Here is a 27,551-nt window from a genome sequence, read left to right on the forward strand (position 1 = left end):
CTACATCCTTGTCATGCATCCCCTGGAGCAGTTCACATGATCCCACAAGATCCCTCTGACGCCCATCACAACCGGGCTGCACGACTAGGCTATGTGACTGTAATATAGTTTAACCAATACACACCTTCACTTTACTGAGCAGTAGGAAATGATTTCCCCAAATAATGTTCAAAACCGGGCTCATTTAGTCTAATTTTCTAAGAGAAAATAAAACGTAATTTCTCTTCCCAGCTCCCCAGGGAACTAAACCACCATTTTGATTCCTCGGAGTCCAGTAGCTAGCTACACTTACAGGATAAGAACAGAGGGAAACAGAGCGGAGAAAGAGAAGGGAGGTGACAATGTGTGGAACAGGAAGAAAAGTGCAACATAAGGTTTTGGCAGAGGATCAAGAACCGTACAGGAGGCTATTTTTGGATCCCTCCCAACAATGGAGGAATAAGAGGAACAGACATGGGAGCCGCTCACACAAAGGCAACGGCTAGGTGCTTTACAGTGTGTCAATAACACACACTCCAAGAGTGATTACTCACGAAACCAGGACAACAAAAATACCACGATTTGGCCGTAGAATAGTATTTTGGAGGAAGGATTGTTGACATATATTTGACATTTTGTATCAAAGTAGAATTGAGAAATAATTCATAAAAGTTTGCATATTTATTACATTTGGCCGTACCCAGGCCTCCTTTAAGACTACATTGTGTTTCATCTGTAGGTGCTACAAAGCAAAAATGGGTGTTATATGAAGCTTTACTGCTTGCTCTGTTGATTTCAATAAAAATAAATACATTAATTAATGAATATTGGCAAATATACACACTAATATTGAAAATATATATTTTTTAATTTGGCTACTTTTTCAATATATTGTTGAACATAATATACTCTAGGGGTATATCAAAGATCCATAGTGGGATCTCAGCTTGTTTTAAAATTATGACACATTTTCCCAGAGAAATTGGTACAGTAGGCAACGTAACCAATCACAGCCCTACTTTACTTGCATCATTGCACATCCTGCAAATCACCAGCAGAGAGCAACCATTTTGAATCCATTTTCACATTCACTCAGTTGGTAGTGCTTACAAATTGGATCATAACTCAAAAAGTAGCAGAGATCCCACTCTGGACCTTTGATATGCCCGTAAATGGGGTCCTATAAAATCCGCACTGCGGAGAACGCGAACTGAATCGTGGAATCCAGACATTAAGACAGAGTTCAACAATATAAAAAAAATTGTATTGAACTTATTAGAACATTCATTCATTTCCCGAAGATTATCATGAGACATGAACAAAATCAGTGATTAGTATTTTCCTTTAACTTCTCTGTCAGCACATGAACGCTAGAACTTTGTGTAGCCATTAGCGATGAAGCTAATGTAATGACATCCGCCTTGTGGGAAAAAGGATTTCCCCCCAGAAAAATTGCCGATGACTGCCTGGCAGAATGATATCATGATATTATTCGCATCAATCCAGTGGCCATTTGTTTTGCAAACTGCAATCACATGAGTGCTACAGAAACATTAATAACCAAACAATGGTCCATTGCTGGTGCACACTTGAATTAAAGGGTAACTACACCCCAAAAAAATCCAAGACCTCAAAAGTGGTTTCCTGATGTGGTTGAAGCACTGTGGACTCGAAAAATTGGGATTTTGAGAGTGAAAAAAATAAAAAATGGGGGGGGGAAAATGGGAAAAACAGAAACCTGGAAAAACATAATTCCTTGGACACTGTGCTATCTAACCTCCAAACGAGCTTCAATGCCATACAACACTCCTTCCGTGGCCTCCAACTGCTCTTAAACGCTAGTAAAACCAAATGCATGCTTTTCAACCGTTCGCTGCCTGCACCCGCACGCCCGACTAGCATCACCACCCTGGACGGTTCCGACCTAGAATATGTGGACATCTATAAGTACCTAGGTGTCTGGCTAGACTGCAAACTCTCCTTCCAGACTCATATCAAACATCTCCAATCCAAAATCAAAGCAAGAATCGGCTTTCTATTCCGCAACAAAGCCTCCTTCACTCACGCCGCCAAACTTACCCTAGTAAAACTGACTATCCTACCGATCCTCGACTTCGGCGATGTCATCTACAAAATAGCTTCCAATACTCTACTCAGCAAACTGGATGCAGTTTATCACAGTGCCATTCGTTTTGTTACTAAAGCACCTTATACGACCCACCACTGCGACCTGTATGCCCTAGTCGGCTGGCCCTCGCTACATGTTCGTCGTCAGACCCACTGGCTCCAGGTCATCTACAAGGCTATGCTAGGTAAAGTGCCGCCTTATCTCAGTTCACTGGTCACGATGGCTACACCCACCCGCAACACGCGCTCCAGCAGGTGTATCTCACTGATCATCCCTAAAGCCAAAACCTCATTTGGACGCCTTTCCTTCCAGTTCTCTGCTGCCTGCGACTGGAACGAATTGCAAAAATCTCTGAAGTTGGAGACTTTTATCTCCCTCAACAACTTTAAAAATCTGCTATCCGAGCAGCTAACCGATCGCTGCAGCTGTACATAGTCCATCTGTAAACTACCCACCCAATTTACCTACCTCACCCCCCATACTGATTTTATTTATTTACTTTTCTGCTCTTTTGCACACCAGTATCTTTTCTTGCACATGATCATCTGATGATTTATCACTCCAGTGTTAATCTGCTAAATTGTAATTATTCGATTTATTGCCTACCTCATGCCTTTTGCACACATTGTATATAGATTCTCTTTTTTTTCTACCATGTTATTGACTTGTTTATTGTTTACTCCATGTGTAACTCTGTGTTGTCTGTTCACACTGCTATGCTTTATCTTGGCCAGGTCGCAGTTGCAAATGAGAACTTGTTCTCAACTAGCCTACCTGGTTAAATAAAGGTGAAATAAAAATAAAAATAAAAAAAATAACTGAGAAAAATTAATTTCAGAAAAAACTGAATCAGGCAAAAAATAAAGCAGATTTTATAAACAGATATAAATGTTCAACAATATATTTAAACATTAGCCTAATAAAAAATATATACAGTATCAGTCAAAGGTTTGGACGAACGTACTCATTCCAGGGTTTTTCTTTATTTTTAGTATTTTCTACATTGTAGAATAATAGTGAAGACATCAAAACTTCATGTTGTAAACAAAAAAGTGTTAAACAAATCAAAATATATTTTATATTTGAGATTCTTCAAAGTAGCCACCCTTTGCCTTGATGACAGCTTTGCACACTCTTGGCATTCTCTCAACCACAGTGGTCAGGTATTCTGCCACTGTGCACTCTCTGTTTAGGGCCAAATAGCATTCTAGTTTGCTCTGTTTTTTCGTAAATTCTTTCCAATGTGTCAAGTAATTATCTTTTGTTTTCTCATGATTTGGTTGGGTCCAATTGTGTTGCTGTCCTGGGGCTCTGTGGGGTCTGTTTGTGTACAGAGCCCCAGGATCAGCTTGCTTAGGGGACTCTTCTCCAGGTTCATCTCTCTGTAGGTGATAGCTTTGTTATGGAAGGTTTGGGAATCGCTTCCTTTTAGGTGGTTGTGGAATTTAACGGCTCTTTTCTGTATTTTGATAACGAGCGGGTATCGGCCTAATTCTTCTCTGCATGCATTATTTTGTGTTTTACGTTGTACAGGGAGGATATGTTTGCAGAATTCTGCATGCAGTGTCTCAATTTGGTGTTGGTCCCATTTGGTGAATTCTTGGTTGGTGAGCGAACCCCAGACCTCACAACCATAAAGGTCAATGGGTTCTATAACTGATTTATTAAGTACAATTCAGGCCATTCACTCTGCAAGCTGCAGACTCACACATTCAAAATCAACACAAAATGTGAACATTGGGTGAAAGAAAATGGACCTATTTAGTCTCAAACATTTTAATTCACTTCTCAATTTCTGTGGGCTTCTGGGCTATGTGAAACAGAAAAGCCATGATGATGCAATCCTCCATGGTGTCATTTTTCAGCTTTTGTCGCAGAAACAGCTGAGTAGGGTGAGACAGGTTTTGTGTCTGTGAAGGATGACATGATCAAAGAGCTTTTTACCCATAAGAGAAATGCAGTAGTCGTGTGGATCTGATTACTATCTGACCTGGGGGTGGGTGGTTGGATATGGAGGCTAGGGAGCTGTGTTGCCTGCCATATACTGCTGTTATACTGACTCTAACTTAAAACCTAGGTTTAAATTCCAGGGAGGGACATGATTCAACTCATTGGATCCAGCGGGTGACTACTAATAAATGCATGCAGGGCATTTTAAAATACATTTACATTTTTGCCTAATTCCGTTTCGTTTTTTTCCCCAAATCCCATTTTCTGTTTTGTTTTCTCTGTTTCCTCTGTTTTGTTTTCTCTGTTTCAGATTTTTCTCTGTTTTTTTAGGCTCACTCTCAAAATCACACTTTTTTTTTTTTTTATAGAAAAATACAACAAAATTGGAGGTTCTTAAATTGCCAAGAATGCTTAAACCACATCAGGAGACCACTTTTGAGGTCTGGGAGAAATGTTTAGGGGGGAAAAAATGTGTCTGTAGATACCCTTTAAGTTTTAGGGAAAGCCTTTCCATCTGCCATAATGTATACACTGGATTCTTGACAGCTTACTCTAAAACATCTACTGCTAGACATATCATTCTTAGTTGATCTTGTGGAAATTCTCCGTGTACATACTGTTTGTACAGATTGCATTTGATTAATGCAACAGTACTATTTGGATTGTTAATCAGATCCGCTGTTCTTGATTTCATGTATTTTTTTAAAGAATTTCCCCTTATATTTGAAATAGTTTGACATTTTACTGCATTGTTAGGAGCTAGTAACATTAGCATTTTGCTGCACCTGCTATAAGGAAAATACTTATGCATTTTGTTACTGTCTTATCATACTCTTGGGCAAATAATACATTTTCTTATAAGTTCAAAACATTTAGTTGATTTCCTTCTGCTTGCTGTTTGGGGTTTTAGGCTGGGTTTCTGTACAGCACTTTGAGATATTAGCTGATGTACGAAGGGCTATATAAAATAAACTTGATTGAAACTTGATTTCCTACTAAGTTCAATACATTTTTGAATATTGTTGAATTCCGTTTTAATGTCTGGATTCCTTGATTCCGTCCATATCGCGGATTCTATAGGGCGCTACATGAAAGCAGAGCAGGGTTCTCCCCAAAGAATGTGGACTGGCTGCGCCACTATGTAATAAAAGTAAAAATATATATATATTTTGTTTTTTTTGTTATCAGCAGCTAAGTTTCCATCCAAATGACAACAGATTCTCATGAAAATATGGATATTTTCCCACAGTGGTGTGTTTCCACCAAACGGACTTGTTGGGGAAAGGAATCAGTGCGTGATGACGTAGTGTGTAACAGTATAACTTTAGTACGTCCCCTCGCCCCGACCTCGGGCGCGAACCAGGAACCCTCTGCACACATCAACAACTGACAGCCACGAAGCGTCGTTACCCATCGCTCCACAAAAGCCGCGGCCCTTGCAGAGCAAGGTGCAACACCACTTCTAGGTTTCAGAGCAAGTGACGTAARTGATTGAAACGCTAGTAGCGCGTACCCGCTAACTAGCTAGCCATTTCACATCCGTTACACTCACCCACCTTTCAACCTCCTCCTTTTCCGCAGCAACCAGTGATCCGGGTCAACAGCATCAATGTAACAGTATAACTTAAAACCGTCCCCTCGCCCATACCCGGGCGCGAACCAGGGACCTTCTGCACACATCAACAACGGTCGCCGACGAAGCATCGTTACCCATCGCTCCACAAAGGCCGCGGCCCTTGCAGAGCAAGGTGCAACACCACTTCTAGGTTTCAGAGCAAGTGACGTAACTGATTGAAACGCTAGTAGCGCGTACCCGCTAAATAGCTAGCCATTTCACATCCGTTACAAGTGCACACAAAAAGTACTTTTTCACTTCAGTTTTCATGTACTGAATAAAAATGTAAAGTTCAATGTGTTTCCATCGCATTTTCAACTCGATAGTTAGGTCACAAAAATTGTTGCGTTAAATAGCAAATGTGCCTACTCTGATTTTAGCAGGTGCTCTAGCCAACAACAGCTCAAAGATACAGTGTGATATTATTAAAGGTTTAATTTGCCAAATGGCAGTCAAGCATCGACCATCAAGTCACCAGAATAAGATCCTCAATATTTATTGGAAAGGAGCACCAAGTTCATCACTGAGCACTTTCACCACCCTGTGAAGTTCATCGTAACTTATTTCACCTGGAGTCTAATAAACTGCATGGTTTCCCGAGCTGTAGTGGGAGGACCACACAACATATCGTGTGATTCCAGGTTTACAGTGGATCTTTCCCTTTCAACACGATTCGATACGGATCTAGTTACAGTGCTTTCAGAAAGTATTTACATTCCTTGACTTTTCCCCCCAAAAATTGTGTTACAAAGTGAGATTAAAACGGATTTTATCATCTTTTTGTTTGTCAACAATCTACACAAAATACTCTGTAATGTCAAAAAATAAATGAAAAATAAAACAAAAATAACTTGATTAGATAAGTATTCAACCTCAATGCGTTAGAATTGCCTTAGGCTGCGATTACAGCTGTGAGTCTTTCTGGGTAAGTCTTGAAGAGTTTTCTACACCTGGATTGTGCAACATTTGCCCATTATTCTTTTCAAAATCTGTCAAATTGGTTGTTGATCATTGCTAGACAACCATTTTCAGGTCTTGCATAGATTTTCAAGCAGATTTAAGTTAAAACTGTAACTCGGCCACTCAGGAACACTGTCTTCTTGGTAAGAAACTCCAGTGTAGATTTGACCATGATTTAAGTTATTATGCCTGCTGAAATGTGAATTCATCTCCCAGTGTCTGGTGGAAAGCAGACTGAACCAGGTTTCCCTCTACGATTTTACTGGTGTTTAGCATTCCATTTATTTTTTATCCTGAAAATCTCCCTAGTCCTTAATGACTACAAGCGTACCCATAACATGATGCAGCCACTACTATGCTTGAAAATATGGAGAGGTACTCAGTAATGTTCTGTATTGAATTTGCCCCAAACATAACACTTTGTATTCAGGACAAAAAGTGAATTGCTTTGCCACAATTTTTGCAGTATTACTTTAGTGGCTTGTTGCAAACAGGGTCCATGTTTTGGAATATTTGTATTCTGTATTTTCTTTTCACTCTGTCAATTAGGTTCGTATTGTGGAATAACTACAATGTTGTTGATCCATCCTCAGTTGTCTCCTACTCACAGCCATTACACTCTGTAACTGTTTTAAAGTCACCATTGGCCTCATGATTGGCCTCTGAGCAGTTTCCTTCTCCAGCTACTGAGTGAGGAAGGACGCCCATATCTTTGTAGTGACTGGTTGTATTGATACACCATCCAAAGTGTAATTAATAACTTCACCATGCTCAAAGGGATATTCAATGTCTGCCACCCCCCACCCACTAACCTCTTAGCGAGGCATTGGAAAACCTCCCTGGTCTTTGTGGTTGAATCTGTGTTTGAAATTCACTGCTTGACTGAGGGACTTGCATGGACCACATACACTGTGCAATAATTGAGTTTAACAGATAATTGTATGTGTGGGGTACAGAGATGAGGTAGTCATTAAAAAATCATGTTAAACACTATTATAGCACAGAGTGAGTCCATGCAACTGATTGTGACTTGTTAAGCACATTTTTACTCTTGAACTTATTTAGGCTTGCCATAACAAAGGGGTTCATATACTTATTGACTCAAGACATTCAGCTTTTCATTTTTTATTAATTTGTAAACATTATCCCACTTTGACATTTTGGGGGGGAAAAAATCTCAATTTGATCCAATTATAAATTCAGGCTATAACACAACAAAATGTGGAAAAAGTCAAGAGGTGTGAATACTTCCTGAAGGCACTGGGCTCCAATACAATACAGGAAAGATACATTTTAGTTTGAAACTATTGCGATTCAGTTTGATTGAGAAATCTACCGGACCCATATGCATATAACCCATTAGGGTGTCCACCCACTGTGCTCAGAATGACAGAAATAATATGTAGATTATGGTAATGCATCTTAGCATTACATGCAACTCATGTAATGAAGCAGCCAATAAAATGTCATTTTGAAACATTTGCTAAAATGCAATTAAAGGGAAAAACACCATTCTAAACAGAGCACCTGATAGCGGTTCCATATGTGACAGAGATTAAAATCTCTGTTAGAAACATAGAAATAGGGGGAATCTAAAGATCCAAAAACTAGGATGGGTTGATAATATGACTAGGATTGTGCCTTTGGCTTCTGGACAACGAAATAAAGTTGATATATAAAATAAAGTGATGTTGGCTTTTGCCGACTGGTCGAGCACCGGTACACACTACCAAGTGCGCTATTTTTCAGATGTTGCCCTACCGGAGTTACACAGTAATAGCGTCACTGCTATTAGCTTCCACGGACTGACATTTGGACCAGCTATATCAGCCTATATCAGCTTTCACGACTGACATTTGGACCAGCATATTCTGTCGTTGCTCCAATGTGTACCTAACCATAAACATCAATGCCTTTCTTAAAATCAATACACAGAAGTATATATTTTTTAAACCTGCATATTTAGCTAAAAGAAATCCAGGTTAGCAGGCAATATTAACCAGGTGAATTGTGTCACTTCTCTTGTGTTCATTGCACGCAGAGTCAGAGTATATGCAACAGTTTGGGCCCCTGGCTCATTGCGAACTAATTTGCCAGCATTTTACGTAATTATGACTAACATTGAAGGTTGTGCAATGTAACAGGAATATTTAGACTTATGGATGCCACCGTTAGATAAAATATGGAACGGTTCCGTATTTCACTGAAAGAATAAGCTTTTGTTTTCGAGATGATAGTTTCCGGATTCGACCATATTAATGACCTACGGCTCGTATTTCTGTGTTTTATTATGTTATAACTAAGTCTATGATTTGATAGAGCAGTCTGACTGAGCGATGGTAGGCACCAGCAGGCTCGTAAGCATTCATCAAACAGCACTTTCGTGCGTTTGCCACGCTCTTCGCAACGCTTCAAACATTGCGCTGTTTATGACTTCAAGCCTATCAACTCCGAGATTCGGCTGGTGTAACCGATGTGAAATGGCTAGCTAGTTAGCGGGGTGGCGCTAATAGCGTTTCAAACTTCACTCGCTCTGAGACTTGGAGTAGTTGTTCCCCTTGCTCTGCATGGGTAACGCTGCTTCGAGGGTGGCTGTTGTCGATGTGTTCCTGGTTCAAGCCAGGTAGCGGCGAGGAGAGGGATGGAAGCTATACTGTTACACTTGCAATACTAAAGTGCCTATAAGAACATCCAATAGTCAAAGGTATATGAAATACAAATCGTATAGAGAGAAATTGTCCTATAATTCCTATAATAACTACAACCTAAAACTTCTTACCTGGGATATTGAAGACTCATGTTAAAAGGAACCACCAGCTTTCATATGTTCTCATGTTCTGAGCAAGGAACTTAAACATTAGCTTTCTTACATGGCACATATTGCACTTTTACTTTCTTCTCCAACACTTTGTTTTTGCATTATTTTAACCAAATTGAACATGTTTCATTATTTATTTGAGGCTAAATTGATTTTATTGATGTATTATATTAAGTTAAAATAAGTGTTCATTCAGTATTGTTGTAATTGTCATTATTACAAATAAATAAATAAATAAAAATCGTCCGATTAATCGGTATCGGCTTTTTTTAGTCCCCCAATAATCGGTATCGGCGTTGAAAAACCATAATCGGTCAACCTCTAGTTGCCACCCTAGGGAAATAAAGCAAATTTAAAACTTTTATAATTCAAAAACATAACATTTATCAATTTGAAAAAGACATATCACCCAGCCCTACTATAGACTGATAAGCATGACAATCAAATGTAGTTACATTGACTGGTATTTACAAAAATAAATAAAAGGCATTATTTTGCAATAGGATTTTTTTCTCACCGTCATTTGATTTGAGCCATAAAGGAGACTACATCTCTACCACCCAACTACTACTATCAGATTATGGGGGGGCAATGTTGCCCATTTTTTTGTTCCTCCACTTTGATTCTGAAATCTTGTCATTTTTGCTGATTAAGTTTTTGAGATAGTAATGTATGAATATTTATTGTTTACAAACTAGCTATGACATAGCCAATGAATATATAGCACAACTTTGGATTTCAACCGGTCTCAAAATCAAATGGTTTAGACCGTTTGGAAGTTTTAATGAGTTAATTTTCTCATCCTGCTTTCCACGTTATGAAATTATCAACTTTACCCTGTATATCTAAAAAATGCCCACACACACCAATTGTTAAATACAAAACTAGCAAAACTATTGCTGATGGTGAACCAGAAATATAACATAAAATCTAAAACCCCATTCAACAGGTAGCCTATAGCCAGATGACAGTTGTGTTTCCGGATGCTTACTTTTATTCCGGTAAAACACCATTTTCAACAGTGCATAGATAACAATAACAGGTCGCCTACCTCAGGTAGATTAACGTGCGAAGCTTGGCACAGTGCACAGTTTGACTAGACTACTGATATTTCCTGGCGTGTCAGCATGCTAAATGACTTGTAGATCAATGACTATTAACACAGCTACATGCTTAGTTCCACACTGGAGAGGATGTATCAGTTGTCACTAAAGATTAGGTATTTTCAGAAGTTAATATAATCAACAAAGTAATATGATCAACCACAAAAATGTAGCGATTTGTAATGTTTGAATACATTTTCTGAACGATGCATGCTACATTTGAATCGGTTTTGGGTTCGCTGAACGATGGAGTCATCTCTTAAACAGTTGAATCGAAATGTCCCACTTCTATCACGGCTGTCTCGATTTTTTTTTAATACGGTATGACTTTACTCACATAAAATCTGTGGATGGAAACGTGGCTAGTTAAGGGCATTTTCTGCTATAGACTGCAGGAAATGGCAGTTACAGGTGTTCAAAATTGCACCTTGTTAAAAAAATAGACACTGAGCGGCATTGCCTTCACGTGCACAATGAACAGACTCAGGCAGAACTTCAAAACACACACATGGGATGGTTAGCCAGTCACATGCATGAACGTACAATCAGACAAGAACACACACGGAATACACTGGCTGATACCGAAAACAATGTGCACTGACTCACTCACACAAGACGCTATTTCCAGTGGCGACATGTCACTCAGGGCAGGTGGTGCAGAGCCCTACCTGTTATCAGACCCACATTTCTTTTTTACATGTTATTTTGGCATTAATACGTGTCACATATAAGTTTGCAAACAATGTCAAACTTTTTTTTTTTTTATCATTGTCTTAATAAACTCATGTCTCCCTCACTAGCTTTAAGCACCAGCTGTCAGAGCAGCTCACAGATCACTGCACCTGTACATAGCCCATCTGTAAATAGCCCATCCAACTACCTCATCACCATATTGTTATTTATTTTATTTATTTTGCTCCTTTGCACCCCAGTACCGCTACTTGCACACTCATCTTCTGCACATCTATCACCCCAGTGTTTAATTTGCCATACTGTAATAATTTCACTACTATGGCCTATCTATTGCCTCACCCCCCTTATCCTACCTCATTTGCACACACTGTATATAGACTTTCTCTATTGTATTATTGACTGTACGTTTGTTTGTCCCATGTGTAACTCTGTGTTGTTGTTTGTGTCGCACTGCTTTGCTTTATCTTGGCCAGGTCGCAGTTGTAAATGAGAACTTGTTCTCAACTAGCCTACCTGGATAAATAAATAAATAAATATAAATATTAAATAAAGCCGCATACAAACATGGTGTCTTTTTTACTTTCTTGAGTAAGGCAGCTCCAAAATGTCAGAAAGGTCAGATAGCAATTTAGTCGGCTTTGGTATTTTGTTTCGTTTTTCCAATGTTGTAAATATGAGTCCTTTGATTGGTTCATGATTATGTTTATTGAAATTCTTTCTTTTGATGCGGTGCTGGTGTCAGCTTGGTTGGTTAGGTCCAACACCAGCTGACTGAGAGGGCTCGTTTCTGCGCTCAGCTCTTGGGTTTGAAGTGCTTTAAATTGCAGACTCGAATTTGGACTTGAATTTAGATGTAGCCAAAAATGTCATGATCTTTTCTGTATTTTCATTACCACTGGAAAGCGGCCCAATTCTGCCCTACATGCATTAGTTGGTGTATTTCTCTGGACTTGTAGAATTTTCCCACAAAATTCTGCGTGTAGGGTGTCCCACATTTTAAAGTCCAGTTTATTGAGTGGCCTCCAAACCTCACTTCCGTAAAGAGCTATTGGTAGGATTACACTGTCAAATATTTTGGTCAAAATTGTAATTGGGATGTTGATATTGAATAATTTCATTTTTTATTGCATACAATGCTCTGCGGGCTTTTTCTTTGAGTGCATTCACTGCCATATTAAAGTTTACCGATGCAGATATGGTCAGACCAAGGTAGGTGTAATTTTTGTCTGTTCAATTATGGTGTTGTTCAGGGTGAATTTATATTTGTGTTTCTGACATCTGCTTTTTTAAATTATTATTTACTGCCAGGGCCCAATAATGGCAATATTGCTCTAGAGTATTAATGTTCTGTTGAAGACCTTCTTTGGTTGGTGATAGAAGTACCAAGTCATCAGCATATAGCAGGTATTTCACCTCTGTGTTAAATAGTGTGAGTCCTGGGGCTGGAGAATGGTCCAACATGTCTGCTAATTCATTGATATAAATGTTGAAAAGATTTGGACTCAAACTGCAGCCTTGTCTCACACCTCGACGTTGTGAAAGGAATTCTGTTCTTTGGTTTTTGATTTGTATTGCACACTTGTTTTCTGTGTACATACATTTTATTAAGTCATACACCTGACCACCAAGCCCACTTTGGAGAATTTTGTAGAATAGCCCTTCGCGCAAAATAGCATCAAATGCTTTTTTAAAGTCAATAAAGCAAGCAAAGATTTTGCCCTCTTTCTTTTGGTGGCCGTGTTAATTAATTAGTGTGTGTAAGGTGTATATATGGTCTCTCTCTCTCTCCGGGGCACTCGACTCGCTCTCTGTGGCGCTCTCTCTCTCTCAATTCAATTCAATTAGCTTTATTGGCATGACGTAACAATGTACATATTGCCAAAGCTTATTTTGGATATTTACAATATAAATATAAAAATGAGAATCAAAATTGTCAACGGGACAACAATAACCAAGTGTCAAAATAACCATACATTCAATAATAACAATAAACATACAGTAGAGTCCATGTGCAGGTTGATTGGTCTGTCAGACACTGTCCCTCAACTTATGGCAGGCAGCAATGTAGTGCGCTGCCAACCCACAGCTCTCTGCGCCCCCCCCCCAACAGGATGGGTAGCCTACTCTCATCAGAGAGGTCTTTGAAACCTTGAATTAGGGTATCAAATTTGGGGAAATGACACTCTCTAATTGTTTTATATTTTTGACATTTTGTCAGGAAATGCAGCTCCGTCTCAGGTTCTGCTATTGTGCAGTGGTTGCACAGCCTTTCCTGTGTCTACCCCTTTCATGGCAATTCTCTTCTCTCTCTCTCTTTCCTCCCCCCTCCCTCCTGCTCTTCCCCCTCCCTCTGGAGCTCTCTCCCCCTCCCTCTGGGCTCTCTCCCCCTCCCTTCTGGGCTCTCTCTCTCTCTGTATATCTCCCTCTTTTGTGCAGCTCCCTCTCGTTCTCTCGTTCCCTCTCTCTCGCTCCTCGTTACCCGTTCTCTCGCTCTCTCGTTACCGTCTTCTCGCTCTCTCTCGTTACCCCTTCTCGTTACCCTCTCTCGTTACCCCTCTCGCTCTCTCTCGTTACCCCTCTCTCTCTCTCTCTCGTTACCTCGCTACCCCTTCCTTCTCTCTCTCTTCTCTCGTCCCCTCTCTCTCTCTCTCTCGTTACCCTCTCTCTTCGTACCCTCTCTCTCGTTACCCTTCTCTCTTCTCGTTACCCTCTCTCTTCTCTCGTTACCCTCTCTCTCTCGTTACCCCTCTCTCTCTCTCGTTACGCCTCTCTCGCTCTCTCTCGCTACGCCTCTCTCGCCCTGCCTCTCTCGCTCTCTCTCCCTCTGTCTGTGTAGCTCCCTCTCTCGTTACCTCGCTCTCTCTCGTTACCCCTCTCTCGCTCACTGCCTCAGGACATTACAGCTAAATGGCAACCAGAACAACAAACTGGACAAACAAGAAAGACTGAAATACAAGCTTCTGATGTTTCCCCTCCCTCCCTTTCTCTCCCCTCCATCTCTCTCTAACGCATGTATAGGAACAAAGCAAATGGGGGTGATGCTAAGTCTGACTGCTGAACTAACGCTATGACTGCTGAGCTAACGCTATGACCCGATCTTCTGTTCTGCCTAGCTAGCGGTTATGTCAGCTAGGTGTCACCATGACAACACCCCCAAAATATCACTTCAGAAAGACCATCTTGACATTTCGAGATGTTCCACATCTTGACAAAAATGTGGTAAGGCTAATGTAGCGACCCTCTACAGTTGGCTGGGCTGTTTATAAAGCCTCTCATACAACGGTCATCAGTCAGACTATTAGAGGAGTTAGGCTAGGGTTTACTCGATACAACTGCCAGACGAGGTTGGTTACTTGGGTCCGGCTCGTTACTCAGCTGCCACAGCCTTTCAGTGGCGTTCAGCTATGTCTTCAGTCCTGGCACTGCAGGGGGACTCTTAAGCCTTGATCGCAGCGATAGTGTCATTACGCAAAATAGTACGCAGCATCATCTGGATGTTTGTGCAACAACAGTTCAACATGCTAGCATTTCTGTCAAGCTGTCTACGCACACAGTCTGACGCATACGTTCGATAAATTCAACGTACGCACCACACAGAACGCACTGCAACTGCCTCTGCAAGGCAAACGCGGCGTTCCATCGGGAATTAATGTACTTCTTTCTGGTGTACCAAAATGCAATGTCGGTGTGATCGAGGAGTTGACTCTCTCCCCCTTTCACTCTCACTCCCTCTCCAGCCGAACTGGCTGCTTTAAGGCCTGCCAGGCCAAGCCAGGCCAGCTGAGCTCTCCTCTTCTCTCAGTGCATCTCATCTCACCTCACAAGGGTAGAGGAAGACCGTGAGTGTGATTACTCAGGCTTGCAACACATAGTCTAGCTTCAACCAAACTCGCTGCAGTGATTTCAAAAAGGCAGAGACAGAGTTGAGCTTGGGACAGTCGAATCACGAGTGGCGATACACAAGAGAGGAGAGAGAGAGAGAGACGAGAAAGGAAAGAGAGAAACGGCGACAGTCACTGAATCACATTGTGCGGTTGATGATAACCATCTTATTCAGACGAAGGCACTCAGTCACAGCCACAAGCTTACAGTGGCTCGGGGTGGTTAATGGATATTCTTGAAGAGATCTTACAAGGTTTCCTATCATAACCTACTAAAACAGTATTATGTGGAAGATATACAGTATCCTGCCCTTTTACTACGCTGAACCAAATTATAAAAACGCAACATGTAGTGTTTGCCCCATGTTTCATATGCTGAAATAAAAAGACCCCGGAATTTCTTCCATAGGCACAAAAAGCTTATTCCTCTCAAATTTTGAAGGAGCGTGCAATTGGCATGCTGAGTGTAGGAATGTCCACCAGAGCTGTTGCTAGAGAATTGAATGTTCATTTTCTACCATAAACCACCTCCAACGTCGTGCCCTTGCCCAGTCATGTGAAATCCATAGATAAGGGCCTAACTTATTTATTTCAATTGACTGATTTCCTTATATGAACTGTAACTGCATGTTGCGCTTATAATTTTGTTCAGTGCATTCGAAAATATTCAGACCCCTTGACTTTTTCCACATTTTGTTACATTACAGCCTTATTCTAAAATGTATACAATTATTTTTGTACCTCAATCGACACACAATACCCCATAATGACAAAGCAAAAACAGGTTTATATATTTGAGAACTTATTAAAAATGAAAAAAAAATCTAACAATTTTCACATAAGTATTCAGACCCCTCACTCAGTACTTTGTTGAAGCACCTTTGGCAGCGATTATAACCTTGAGTCTAATTGGGTATTACGCTACAAGCTTGGCACACCTGTATTTTGGGACTTTCTCCCATTCTTCTCTGCAGATCCTCTCAAGCTCTGTCAAGTTGGATGGGGAGCGTCGCTGCACAGCTATTTTCAGGTCTCTCCAGAGATGTTCGATCAGGTTCAAGTCCGGGGTCTGACTGGGCCACTCAAGGACATTCAGAGACTTGTCCTGAAGCCACTCCTGGGCTGTCTTGGCTGTGTGCTTAGGGTCGTTATCCTGTTGGAAGGTGAACCTTCGCCCCAGTCTGAGGTCCTGACCACTTTGGAGCAAGTTTTCAATAAGGATTTGTCTGTACTTTGCTTCATTCATATTTCCCTCGATCCTGACTAGTCTCCCAATCCCTGCCACTGAAAAACATCCCCACAGCATGATTCTGCCACCACCATGCTTCACCATAGGGATGGTGCCAGGTTTCCTCCAGATGTGACACTTTGCATTCAGACCAAATAGTTCAATCTTGGTTTCATCAGACCAGAGAATCTTGTTTCTCATGTTCTGAGAGTCTTAAGGTGCCTTTTGGCAAACTCCAAGCGGGCTGTCATGTGCCTTTTACTGAGGAGAGGCTTCCATCTGGCCACTCTACCATAAAGGCTGACTGGTGGAGTGCTGCAGAGACGGTTGTCCTTCTGGAAGGTTCTCCCATCTCCACAGAGAAACTCTGGAGCTCTGTCAGAGTAACCGTCGGGTTCTTGGTCTCCTCCCTGACCAAGACCCCTCTCCCCTGATTGCTCAATTTGGCTGGGCGGCCAGCTTCTGAAGAGTCTTGGTAGTTCCAAATGTTCAATTTAGCAATGATGAAGGCCACTGTGTTTTTAGGGACCTTGGGGGTCCACTGGGAAACACTGACCAACACTTTGGTTCCAACCCTGTCACAATAACCCCTTCCGGGCATTTTTTTTTTTTGTTGTTTTGTTTTTGGTAACCTTCCCCAGATCTGTGCCTTGACACAATCTTGTCTCGGAGCTCAACGGACAATTCCTTCAACCTCATGGCTTGGTTTTTGTTCTGACATGCACCGTCAACTGTGGAACCTTATATAGATAGGTGTGTGCCTTTCCAAATCACATCCAATCAATTGAATTTACCACAGGTGGACTCCAATCAAGTTGTAGAAACATCTCAAGGATGATCAGTGGTAACAGGATGCATCTGAGCTCAATTTCGAGTCTCATAGCAAAGGGTCTGAATACTTAAGTAAATAAGGTATTTCTGTTTTTGTTTTTTAAATACATTTTCAAACATTTCTTAAAACCTGTTTTCGCTTTGTCATTATGGGGTATTGTGTGTAGATTGATGAGAAAAAAATGTTTAGGGAAAGGGAATGGGGGGGATACCTAGTCAGTTGTACAACTGAATGCCTTCAACTGAAATGTGTCATCCGCATTTAACCCAACCACTCTGAATCAGAGAGGTGCGGGGAGCTGCCTTAATCGACATCCACGTCTTCGGCGCCCGGGGAGTCAAAGGGTCTGAATACTTTCTGAATGCAACGTATGTATATGTGACCTACCACCTCGATTCGGTTTTATGTAGCAAAAAAAAAAAACACTTTAACACTCCTTGGCCTATATTCTAATCTGACTTTGGTGCAGGTCATGTTGTTCTTCGCAATACCGTCTCTGGTAAACACACACTATACTATAAATTAAATCAACGTTTATTTGTCACATGCACAGAATACAGAAGGTGTAAACGGTACAGTGAAATGGTTACTTGCATGTGCATAGTAGCAATATCAAAAATAGAAAGTATACAGATAAAAAATATTTTATAATTATTAGATGATGCTTACCCAGACACACTTGTCTAAATTGATGGGTCATGTGAAAGAAATGCTAAAAGCACCTCCCAGTCACATCTAGCTAAGTGGATGGGTCACTACTGTCTAGACATGTACACGTTCATGAAATACAATAGATGGCCGTAATCACCCCCAGACACACTGGCTATGTTGATGGGTCATGCAATCGTCTAGCGAAGTGGAATATTTTGTTTAGACATGTAGCTAGCTAGCTAGTTAGTTAGTTATCTAAACAATGAATCACAACCCCAACCCATACTACTAGCAATACAAACTGATTGTCATTGCTAGCCACCATGTATGAAATTCTGTTGTATGAGTCAGCAGGTAGCTAAAGCTAACTAACTAGGTTCAATGTTAGCTAGCTAGCTAACAGTAGGCTATAACTAGCAATGCAAATAGATTGAGATAAAAAGAATATTAACGCACAGATCACACAACATTCGCTAGCTAACACTACGCTTTAACTTGCAATGAAAACGACTTCCTTGATTGAAACAACACTGCATTCAAAGCGCCCACTATATTCCAGCTTTTGATTGAACAGTATAAACAATCAGAATGGAGAAAGAGCCATTAAAATCCCTTATAATGTGTTGCCACCCTAGGATCAGGCGCTACTCCTGACGCATTTTTAGAACTTTTATTATGCAAAAACCTAAAATACCATTAAACACTGTCAAAAATGTGAAAAATACTGCGCTATGATATTTTGGCCATATCGCCCAGCCCTCGTGGACGATTGAAAAAATGCATGCTCAATCACAGTTGTAGCCTAATTGTTGGCCTGGCGTATAGCCTTTCCTTGTAAAAAATGTTGCACAATCAATCACCACATATGTCCACACTGACACTCCCTAACTGAAAGTCTTTCTAGGCTACTTCAGGGATACAGTAATAGTCCACAAACTAGTCACGTGTCTCCTCTGCATAGAAAACATGACAGGTGTCTTGCATCAGACAGGTATCATAATGGTCATTCCATGTCATTTCAGCAGGCCATGTCACCCACCATCTCAGATTGTTCTGAAATCGTTTCTGCAGTTAAAAACAGATACGATTAGCATTCCTGAAACATTATTTTGTTGAAATGTAATTTGATCTCTAGGAAATTAAGCTAATTGATTGCAAAATGTTGTGATCCATTTAATAAACACAAGAGACCAGCAAAATGGATAAAAGGGTGTGGCGGCAGTAGCAGGAACAGCGGCAGCTGGTAAAGAATGCAAGCGACTTCAATGGCTAATTTCTCTGAACATGGGAAAATAAATATCACCAGATTCTCAGGGAGTACATTATAAAGGTTGAAGAAGCAATACTCCAAGCAGCAGCTCTATACTACTTGTCAGACATAGAGAACTGATACTGTATATGGGTTGTTGGGGTGGGATTGCTGTATTGGGGTGGGATTGCCGTGGGTGGCTATTGATAATTGTATTGTATTTCTTATGTCTTACTCATTGTTCGGAAGAATGACGGACCAAATTGAATGTTAGGTAGTATATTTATTGAAGATTATATGGATCCTATCAATTAAAAAAGGGCCAATTTGGGTACAGAGGCTTAATTTCATAGAGATCTAATTATATTTTAACAAAATCATGCTTCAGGAAGGCTAATCTTAACTGTTTCTAACTACAGAAACAATTTCAGAACAATCTGAGATGGTGGGTAACAAAATCCTCTTTATATGTGCTTTTCGAGGTGGAATGACTCATAGGAGACATCCTCCAGAACAACTGACTATTTTGTTTAGTAATAGGTTAGCTCCAAACACCACTTGTGAAAGTTCTCATGGGGCAAGTGCAAGCCTTATCCTGTCTGACTCCTGTCCAGGACATGGCTGTCAATAGTACACATCCTAGATGCTACTGCCAGGCTGACTGGCTGACATAATGCAACAGCAGAAAGGCCTATACCTGGAGTTGCACACCATTCAAGGCTACGTGGGGTGAGCTATTTGCACAATGGAAAATTGCAGAAATTCTGTAGCCTGGCACAGAATTCAAAACACCTGCACACAGTCAACAACAACTCCAACAAACACTGATCATAGATAACTGTAGGCCAGGGAACTTTCCCTTACTGTGAGCACCTGTACTTTTTTATGCAAATATTTGAATATGGCTCAGGGGGGTGTGACTAGTACAGTTGTTTTGTCGACTGCTGCCTGTATTTCAGGTGAGTGAACAAACTTCAACTGGCCTGGGCTCCGTTACCATGACTACCGCTACTCATAATCACCAAGGGAGAAAGGGCTTCAATATGGAACGCCAATTGGGTCTTTGCGTGTCAAAAAAGATACACGTCCAAACGGCGTTCCATACTTCTTTCAAATGACAGGCACCAGAGAAATGCGGCACGTGTTAATGTTGAGGATTAATTCATATCCCCTTGGCTAAATTCCATAGTCGTCGTTAGTCAGTCTTACCATAACTAACTGACGTTACCTGGCTGTCAGGGGCAACTAGCTGTCCCTGACATGTCATCTAACGTTACGGGTAACGTTATAACAGTAACATACAGGCTGTGGTAATTTACCCTGACGTCATGTGTCCTGTAAATCATCAGGGGGCCACTAACTAGTTGGCTAACTAGTCATCTGCCAATACAGATGATGGAATATTACAACTACCGAACCCAGCAACTACTGTTAGCTTGCTAGCGAATTTAGCAGTCCCCGTCATTTGCAAATAACACCAACGCAAGGTTACGATAGCGCGGTAGTTGTTTCTGCAAACAAATGCATTTCCAGTTAACACACGGTTGAGTACAAGAAGCGGTAGCTGGCTGGGACCGGGTAGAGCTAACTAGCTCACTAATGTTAGATTACTACTGTAGTTAGATACCGAGAAAAGCAAGCAGCGAAAGCACTACCTCGTTACGTTACACCCGCTAGCCTAGCTAGCTACATAACTCTGCTTTCTCCAGCCAACTTCGTGATGCCCTGAGTTTATGCAGAAATTTTAATTTGCCATAACATTAGTTGGAGGAACTCTAGCTATATGTCTGGCTAGCTAGCTAACGTTACTGTCTAGTTTGGACATAAAACCGTCAGCAAAACTGCTCGGCCTTCAAAGTGATGCACAAACCTTGAACGTTCGGCAGCCCACTGAGCTAATGTTGGCTTAGTTACAGTAGCCAGCTATTTAACAACACTTCAAATATCTCCAGGCTAAAAGTGTTCTGTTCAGAGGAGACACTCAGCTTATTTATTTAACACAGACATGCATATAAGTGTCGAATATCTTACCTGTTTCGACAATTGTGTGTTATTCCAAAGACGGTTATCATAACATTGCACTAGCTAGCTAGCTAGCTACATCTGCAACAGCATTTAGGGCTGTAAACACAACGCAAACCCAACTGCATTGGCGCATGCGCAGTACAACACACCTCCTTCGAGTGTGTCAGGAAAAGCACTCCCTGGGACCTATCTGGTTATTGTCATCCAGACCAGCACTACATTTCAAAGTGTATCTTTGCAAAATTATAAAACAAGGCTATATGAGATAATTAAGAGACAATGTCGGATAAAAATCGAATGAAGTGTCAAATAAGTGACAGATAAACATATTCTGCATAGGATTCAGTCATCAAGTTTCAAGTTTTTTTAGTTGTATGAACAAGATACACATGGTGTATATATACACCGTCCAACGAAATGCTTACTTGCAGGTTTCTTCTCGACAATGCATCAACAATAAGAAATAATACAACATATAAAATAATAAAATAATACAAACATAAAGTAAATGGTTCAGTAGAATATAATAAATATTGTTGCATAAGTATAAAACAGGAAGGCAAAATTATAGTCAAATAAAATAACATTGTATTAGTCACATGCTTCGTAAACAAGAGATGTGAACACATGCCTCGTAAACAACAGTGAAATGCTTACTTACGGGCCCTATCCCAGCAATGCAGAGAGAAAGAAAATAGAGTGAAACACATAATAATACAAGTAATAATAGATATGTGTAATGATAACTTGGCTATATACAAGGGGTACCAATACTGAGTCAATGTGCAGGGGTACGAGGTAATTGAGGTAGATATGTAGGAATAAAGTGACAGATAGTAAACACTAACAGTAAGTTAACTATTTAACTAACTATTTAGCAGTCTTATGGCTTGGGGGTTTAAGCTGTTCAGGGTCCTGTTGGTTCCAGACTTGGTGCATTGGTACCGCTTGCCGTGCGGTAGCAGAGAAAACAGTCTATAACTTGGGTAGCTGGAGTCTGCCTACCCAAGGACGTCAGAGGACAAAAATCAGTTAACCACCTAACTGGGGAACTCAATTTAACCTTGCGCAATACCCTAGATGCAGTTGCACCCCTAAAAACTAAAAATATTTGTCATAAGAAACTAGCTCCCTGGTATACAGAAAATACCCGAGCTCTGAAGCAAGCTTCCAGAAAATTGGAACGGAAATGGCGCCACACCAAACTGGAAGTCTTCCGACTAGCTTGAAAAGACAGTACCGTGCAGAATCGAAGAGCCCTCACTGCTGCTCAATCACCCTATTTTTCCAACTTAATTGAGGAAAATAAGAACAATCCGAAGAAAAAAAAATTATACTGTCGCAAAGCTAACTAAAAAGCAGCATTCCCCAAGAGAGGAAGGCTTTCACTTCAGCAGTAATAAATTCATGAACTTCTTTGAGGAAAAGATCATGATCATTAGAAAGCAAATTACGGACTCCTCTTTAAATCTGCGTATTCCTCCAAAGCTCAGCTGTCCTGAGTCTGCACAACTCTGCCAGGACCTAGGATCAAGAGAGACACTTAAGTGTTTTAGTACTATATCTCTTGACGCAATGATGAAAATAATCATGGCCTCTAAACCTTCAAGCTGCATACTGGACCCTATTCCAACTAAACTACTGAAAGAGCTGCTTCCTCTGCTTGGCCCTCCTATGTTGAACATAATAAACGGCTCTCTATCCACCGGATGTGCACCAAACTCACTAAAAGTGGCAGTAATAAAGCCTCTCTTGAAAAAGCCAAACCTTGACCCAGAAAATATAAAAAAATATCGGCCTATATCGAATCTTCCATTCCTCTCAAAAATGTTAGAAAAAGCTGTTACGCAGCAACTCACTGCCTTCCTGAAGACAAACAATGTATACGAAATGCTTCAGTCTGGTTTTAGACCCCATCATAGCACTGAGACTGCACTTGTGAAGGTGGTAGATGACCTTTTAATGGCGTCAGACCGAGGCTCTGCATCTGTCCTCGTGCTCCTAGACCTTAGTGCTGCCTTTGATACCATCGATCACCACATTCTTTTGGAGAGATTGGAAACCCAAATTGGTCTACACGGACAAGTTCTGGCCTGGTTTAGATCTTATCTGTCGGAAAGATATCAGTTTGTCTCTGTGAATGGTTTGTCCTCTGACAAATCAACCGTACATTTCGGTGTTCCTCAAGGTTCCGTTTTAGGACCACTATTGTTTTCACTATATATTTTACCTCTTGGGGATGTCATTCGAAAACATAATGTTAACTTTCACTGCTATGCGGATGACACACAGCTGTACATTTCAATGAAACATGGTGAAGCCCCAAAATTGCCCTCGCTAGAAGCCTGTGTTTCAGACATAAGGAAGTGGATGGCTGCAAACTTTCTACCTTTAAACTCGGACAAAACAGAGATGCTTGTTCTCGGTCCCAAGAAACAAAGAGATCTGCTGTTGAATCTGACAATTAATCTTGATGGTTGTAAAGTCGTCTCAAATAAAACTGTGAAGGACCTCGGCGTTACTCTGGACCCTGATCTCTCTTTTGACRAACATATCAAGACTGTTTCAAGGACAGCTTTTTTCCATCTACGTAACGTTGCAAAAATCTGAAACTTTCTGTCCAAAAATGATGCAGAAAAATTAATCCATGCTTTTGTTACTTCTAGGTTAGACTACTGCAATCCTCTACTTTCCGGCTACCCGGATAAAGCACTAAATAAACTTAAATTAGTGCTAAATACGGCTGCTAGAATCCTGACTAGAACCAAAAAATGTGATCATATTACTCCAGTGCTAGCCTCCCTACACTGGCTTCCTGTTAAGGCAAGGGCTGATTTCAAGGTTTTACTGCTAACCTACAAAGCACTACATGGGCTTGCTCCTACCTATCTTTCCGATTTGGTCCTCCCGTACATACCCACACGTACGCTACGGTCACAAGACGCAGGCCTCCTAATTGTCCCTAGAATTTCTAAGATCACTGTGAACCATCAGATCCTCCTCTCCACCCTCTCGGAGCTGGGGCATCTCCGGCGCGGCCCACGCTTGGATTGCGTCCTACCTGACAGGTCGCTCCTACCAGGTGGCGTGGCGAGAATCTGTCTCCGCACCACGTGCTCTCACCACTGGTGTCCCCCAGGGTTTTGTTCTAGGCCCTCTCCTATTCTCGCTATACACAAGTCACTTGGCTCTGTCATATCCTCACATGGCTCTCCTATCATTGCTATGCAGACGACACACAATTAATCTTCTCCTTTCCCCCCTCTGATAACCAGGTGGCGAATCGCATTCTGCATGTCTGGCAGACATATCAGTGTGGATGACGGATCACCACCTCAAGCTGACCCTCGGCAAGACGGAGCTGCTCTTCCTCCCGGGGAAGGACTGCCCGTTCCATGATCTCGCCATCACGGTTGACAACTCCATTGTGTCCTCCTCCCAGAGCGCTAAGAACCTTGGCGTGATCCTGGACAACACCCTGTCGTTCTCAACTCACATCAAGGCGGTGACCCGTTCCTGTAGGTTCATGCTCTACAACATTCGCAGAGTACGACCCTGCCTCACACAGGAAGCGGCGCAGGTCCTAATCCAGGCACTTGTCATCTCCCGTCTGGATTACTGCAACTCGCTGTTGGCTGGGCTCCCTGCCTGTGCCATTAAACCCCTACAACTCATCCAGAACGCCGCAGCCCGTCTGGTGTTCAACCTTCCCAAGTTCTCTCACGTCACCCGCGCTCCTCCGCTCTCTCTCCACTGGCTTCCAGTTAAAGCTCGCATCGCTACAAGACCATGGTGCTTGCCTACGGAGCTGTGAGGGGAACGGCACCTCCGTACCTTCAGGCTCTGATCAGGCCCTACACCCAAACAAGGGCACTGCGTTCATCCACCTCTGGCCTGCTCGCCTCCCTACCTCTGAGGAAGTACAGTTCCCGCTCAGCCCAGTCAAAACTGTTCGCTGCTCTGGCACCCCAATGGTGGAACAAACTCCCTCACGACGCCAGGTCAGCGGAGTCAATCACCACCTTCCGGAGCACCTGAAACCCCACCTCTTTAAGGAATACCTAGGATAGGATAAAGTAATCCTCCTAACCCCCCCTCCCCCTTAAAGAGTTAGATGCACTATTGTAAAGTGGTTGTTCCACTGGATATCATAAGGTGAATGCACCAATTTGTAAGTCGCTCTGGATAAGAGCGTCTGCTAAATGACTTAAATGTAAATGTAAATGTAAGGAAACAGCTGGAGCAGGGCTTTCTCCTATAGAGCTCCATTTTAATGGAATGGTCTGCCTACCCATGTGAGTATTTACTGAAGACTCATCTCTTCAGTAGGTCATATGATTGAGTGAAGTCTGGCCCAGGAGTGTGAAGGTGAACGGAAAGGCTCTGGAGCAACGAACCGCCCTTGCTGTCTCTGCCTGGCCGGTTCCCCTCCATGGGATTCTCTGCCTCTAACCCTATTACAGGGGCTGAGTCACTGCTTACTGGTGCTCTTCCATGCCTAGGAGGGGTGCGTCACTTGAGTGGGTTGAGTCGCTGACGTGATCTTCTGTTTGGGTTGGCGCCCCCCCTTGGGTTGTGCCGTGGAGGAGATCTTTGTGGGCTATACTCGCCCTTGTCTCAGGATGGTAAGTTGGTGGTTGAAGATATCCCTCTAGTGGTGTGGGGGCTGTGCTTTGGCAAAGTGGGTGGGGTTATATCTGCCTGTTTGGCCCTGTCCGGGGGTATCATCGGATGGGGCACAGTGTCTCCTGACCCTCCTGTCTCAGCCTCCAGTATTTATGCTGCAGTAGTTTATGTGTCGGGGGGCTAGGTCAGTCTGTTTATCTGGAGTACTTCTCCTGTCTTATCAGTGTCCTGTGTGAATTTAAGTATGCTCTCTCTAATTCTCTCTTTCTCTCTTTCTTTCTCTCTCTCGGAGGACCTGAGCCCTAGGACCATGCCTCAGGACTACCTGGCATGATGACTCCTTGCTATCCCCAGTCCACCTGGCCGTGCTGCTGTTCCAGTTTCAACTGTTCTGCCTGCGGCTATGGAACCCTGCCCTGTTCACCGGACGTGCTACCTGTCCCAGACCTGCTGTTTTCATCTCTCTGGAGACAGCAGGAGCGGTAGAGATACTCTCAATGATCGGCTATGAAAAGCCAACTGACTTTACTCCTGAGGTTCTGACTTGTTGCACCCTCGACAACTACTGTGATTATTATTATTTGACCATGCTGGTCATTTATGAACATTTGAACATCTTGGCCATGTTCTGTTATAATCTCCACCGCCCACGCCAGAAGAGGACTGGCACCCCTCATAGCCTGGTTCCTCTCTAGTGTTTCTTCCTAGGTTTTGGCCTTTCTAGGGAGTTTTTCCTAGCCACCGTGCTTCTACACCTGCATTGCTTGCTGTTTGGGGTTTTAGGCTGGGTTTCTGTACAGCACTTTGAGATATCAGCTGTTGTAAGAAGGGCTATATAAATACATTTGATTTGATTTGATTTGACCATTTTTAGGGCCTTCCTCTGACACCGCCTGGTATAGAGGTCCTGGATGGCAGGGAGCTCGGCCTCATTGATGTACTAGGCCATAGGCACTACCCTCTGCAGCACCTTGCGGTCTAAATGCCAAGCAGTTGCCATACCAAGTGGTGATGCAGCCACTTCTCAGGGCCCATGCCAAATCTTTTCAGCCTTCTGAGGGGGAAGAGGCTTTGTCGTGCCTTCTTCACGACTGTGTTGGTGTGTTTGGGCTATGATAGATCATTAGTTATGTGGACAGCAAGGAACTTGTAGCTCTCGAACAATAGCCCCTCCGTTTCCTGTAGTCCACGATCAGCTCCTTTATCTTGCTGACGTTGAGGAAGAGGTTGTTGTCCTGGCACTACACTACCATGTCTCTGACCTCCCTATAGACTGTCTCATTGTTGCAGTGGTGAAAAAAGTACACAATTGACATCGTTGAGTAAAGATACCTTAATAGAAATTACTCAAGTAAAAGTGAAAGTCACCCAGTAAAATACTACTTGAGTAAAAGTCTTAAAGTATTTGGTTTTAAATTTACTTAAGTATCAAAAGTAAATGTAATTGCTAAAACATACTTTAGTATCAAAAGTTAAAGTAAAAGTATAAATCAAATTCCTTTTATTCAAATTCATTATATTAAGCAAACCAGACGGCACCATGTCTCCGACATTATTTACAAACAAAGCGTGTGTGTTTAGGGAGTCCGCCAGATCAGAGACAGTAGGGATGACCAGGGATCTTCTCTTGATAAGTTTGTGAATTTAACCATTTTCCTGTCCTGCTAAGCATTCAAAATGTAACGAGCACTTTTGGGTTTCAGGGAAAATGTATGGAGTAAAAAGTACATTTGTAAAAGTAAAAGTTGTCAAAAATATAAATAGTAATGTACAGATACCCCAAAAAACTGAGTAGTACTTCAAAGTATTTTTA

General features: G+C 41.8%; 1 protein-coding gene across 1 annotated transcript in view; it reads right to left on the reverse strand.

The window, feature by feature from the left end:
* LOC111961271 (rab GTPase-activating protein 1) overlaps window positions 1-21,251 on the reverse strand; it is a 135,593-nt gene extending 114,342 nt beyond the window's left edge. Inside the window, 1 exon segment of the mRNA XM_070440596.1 lies at window positions 21,119-21,251. The gene's annotated coding sequence lies outside the window, so the exon portion shown is untranslated.
* Between the last annotated feature and the right edge of the window lie 6,300 nt (window positions 21,252-27,551).

This window comes from Salvelinus sp. IW2-2015, linkage group LG4q.1:29 (genome assembly GCF_002910315.2).
Source record: "Salvelinus sp. IW2-2015 linkage group LG4q.1:29, ASM291031v2, whole genome shotgun sequence".
NCBI classification, from domain to species: Eukaryota; Metazoa; Chordata; class Actinopteri; order Salmoniformes; family Salmonidae; genus Salvelinus; species Salvelinus sp. IW2-2015.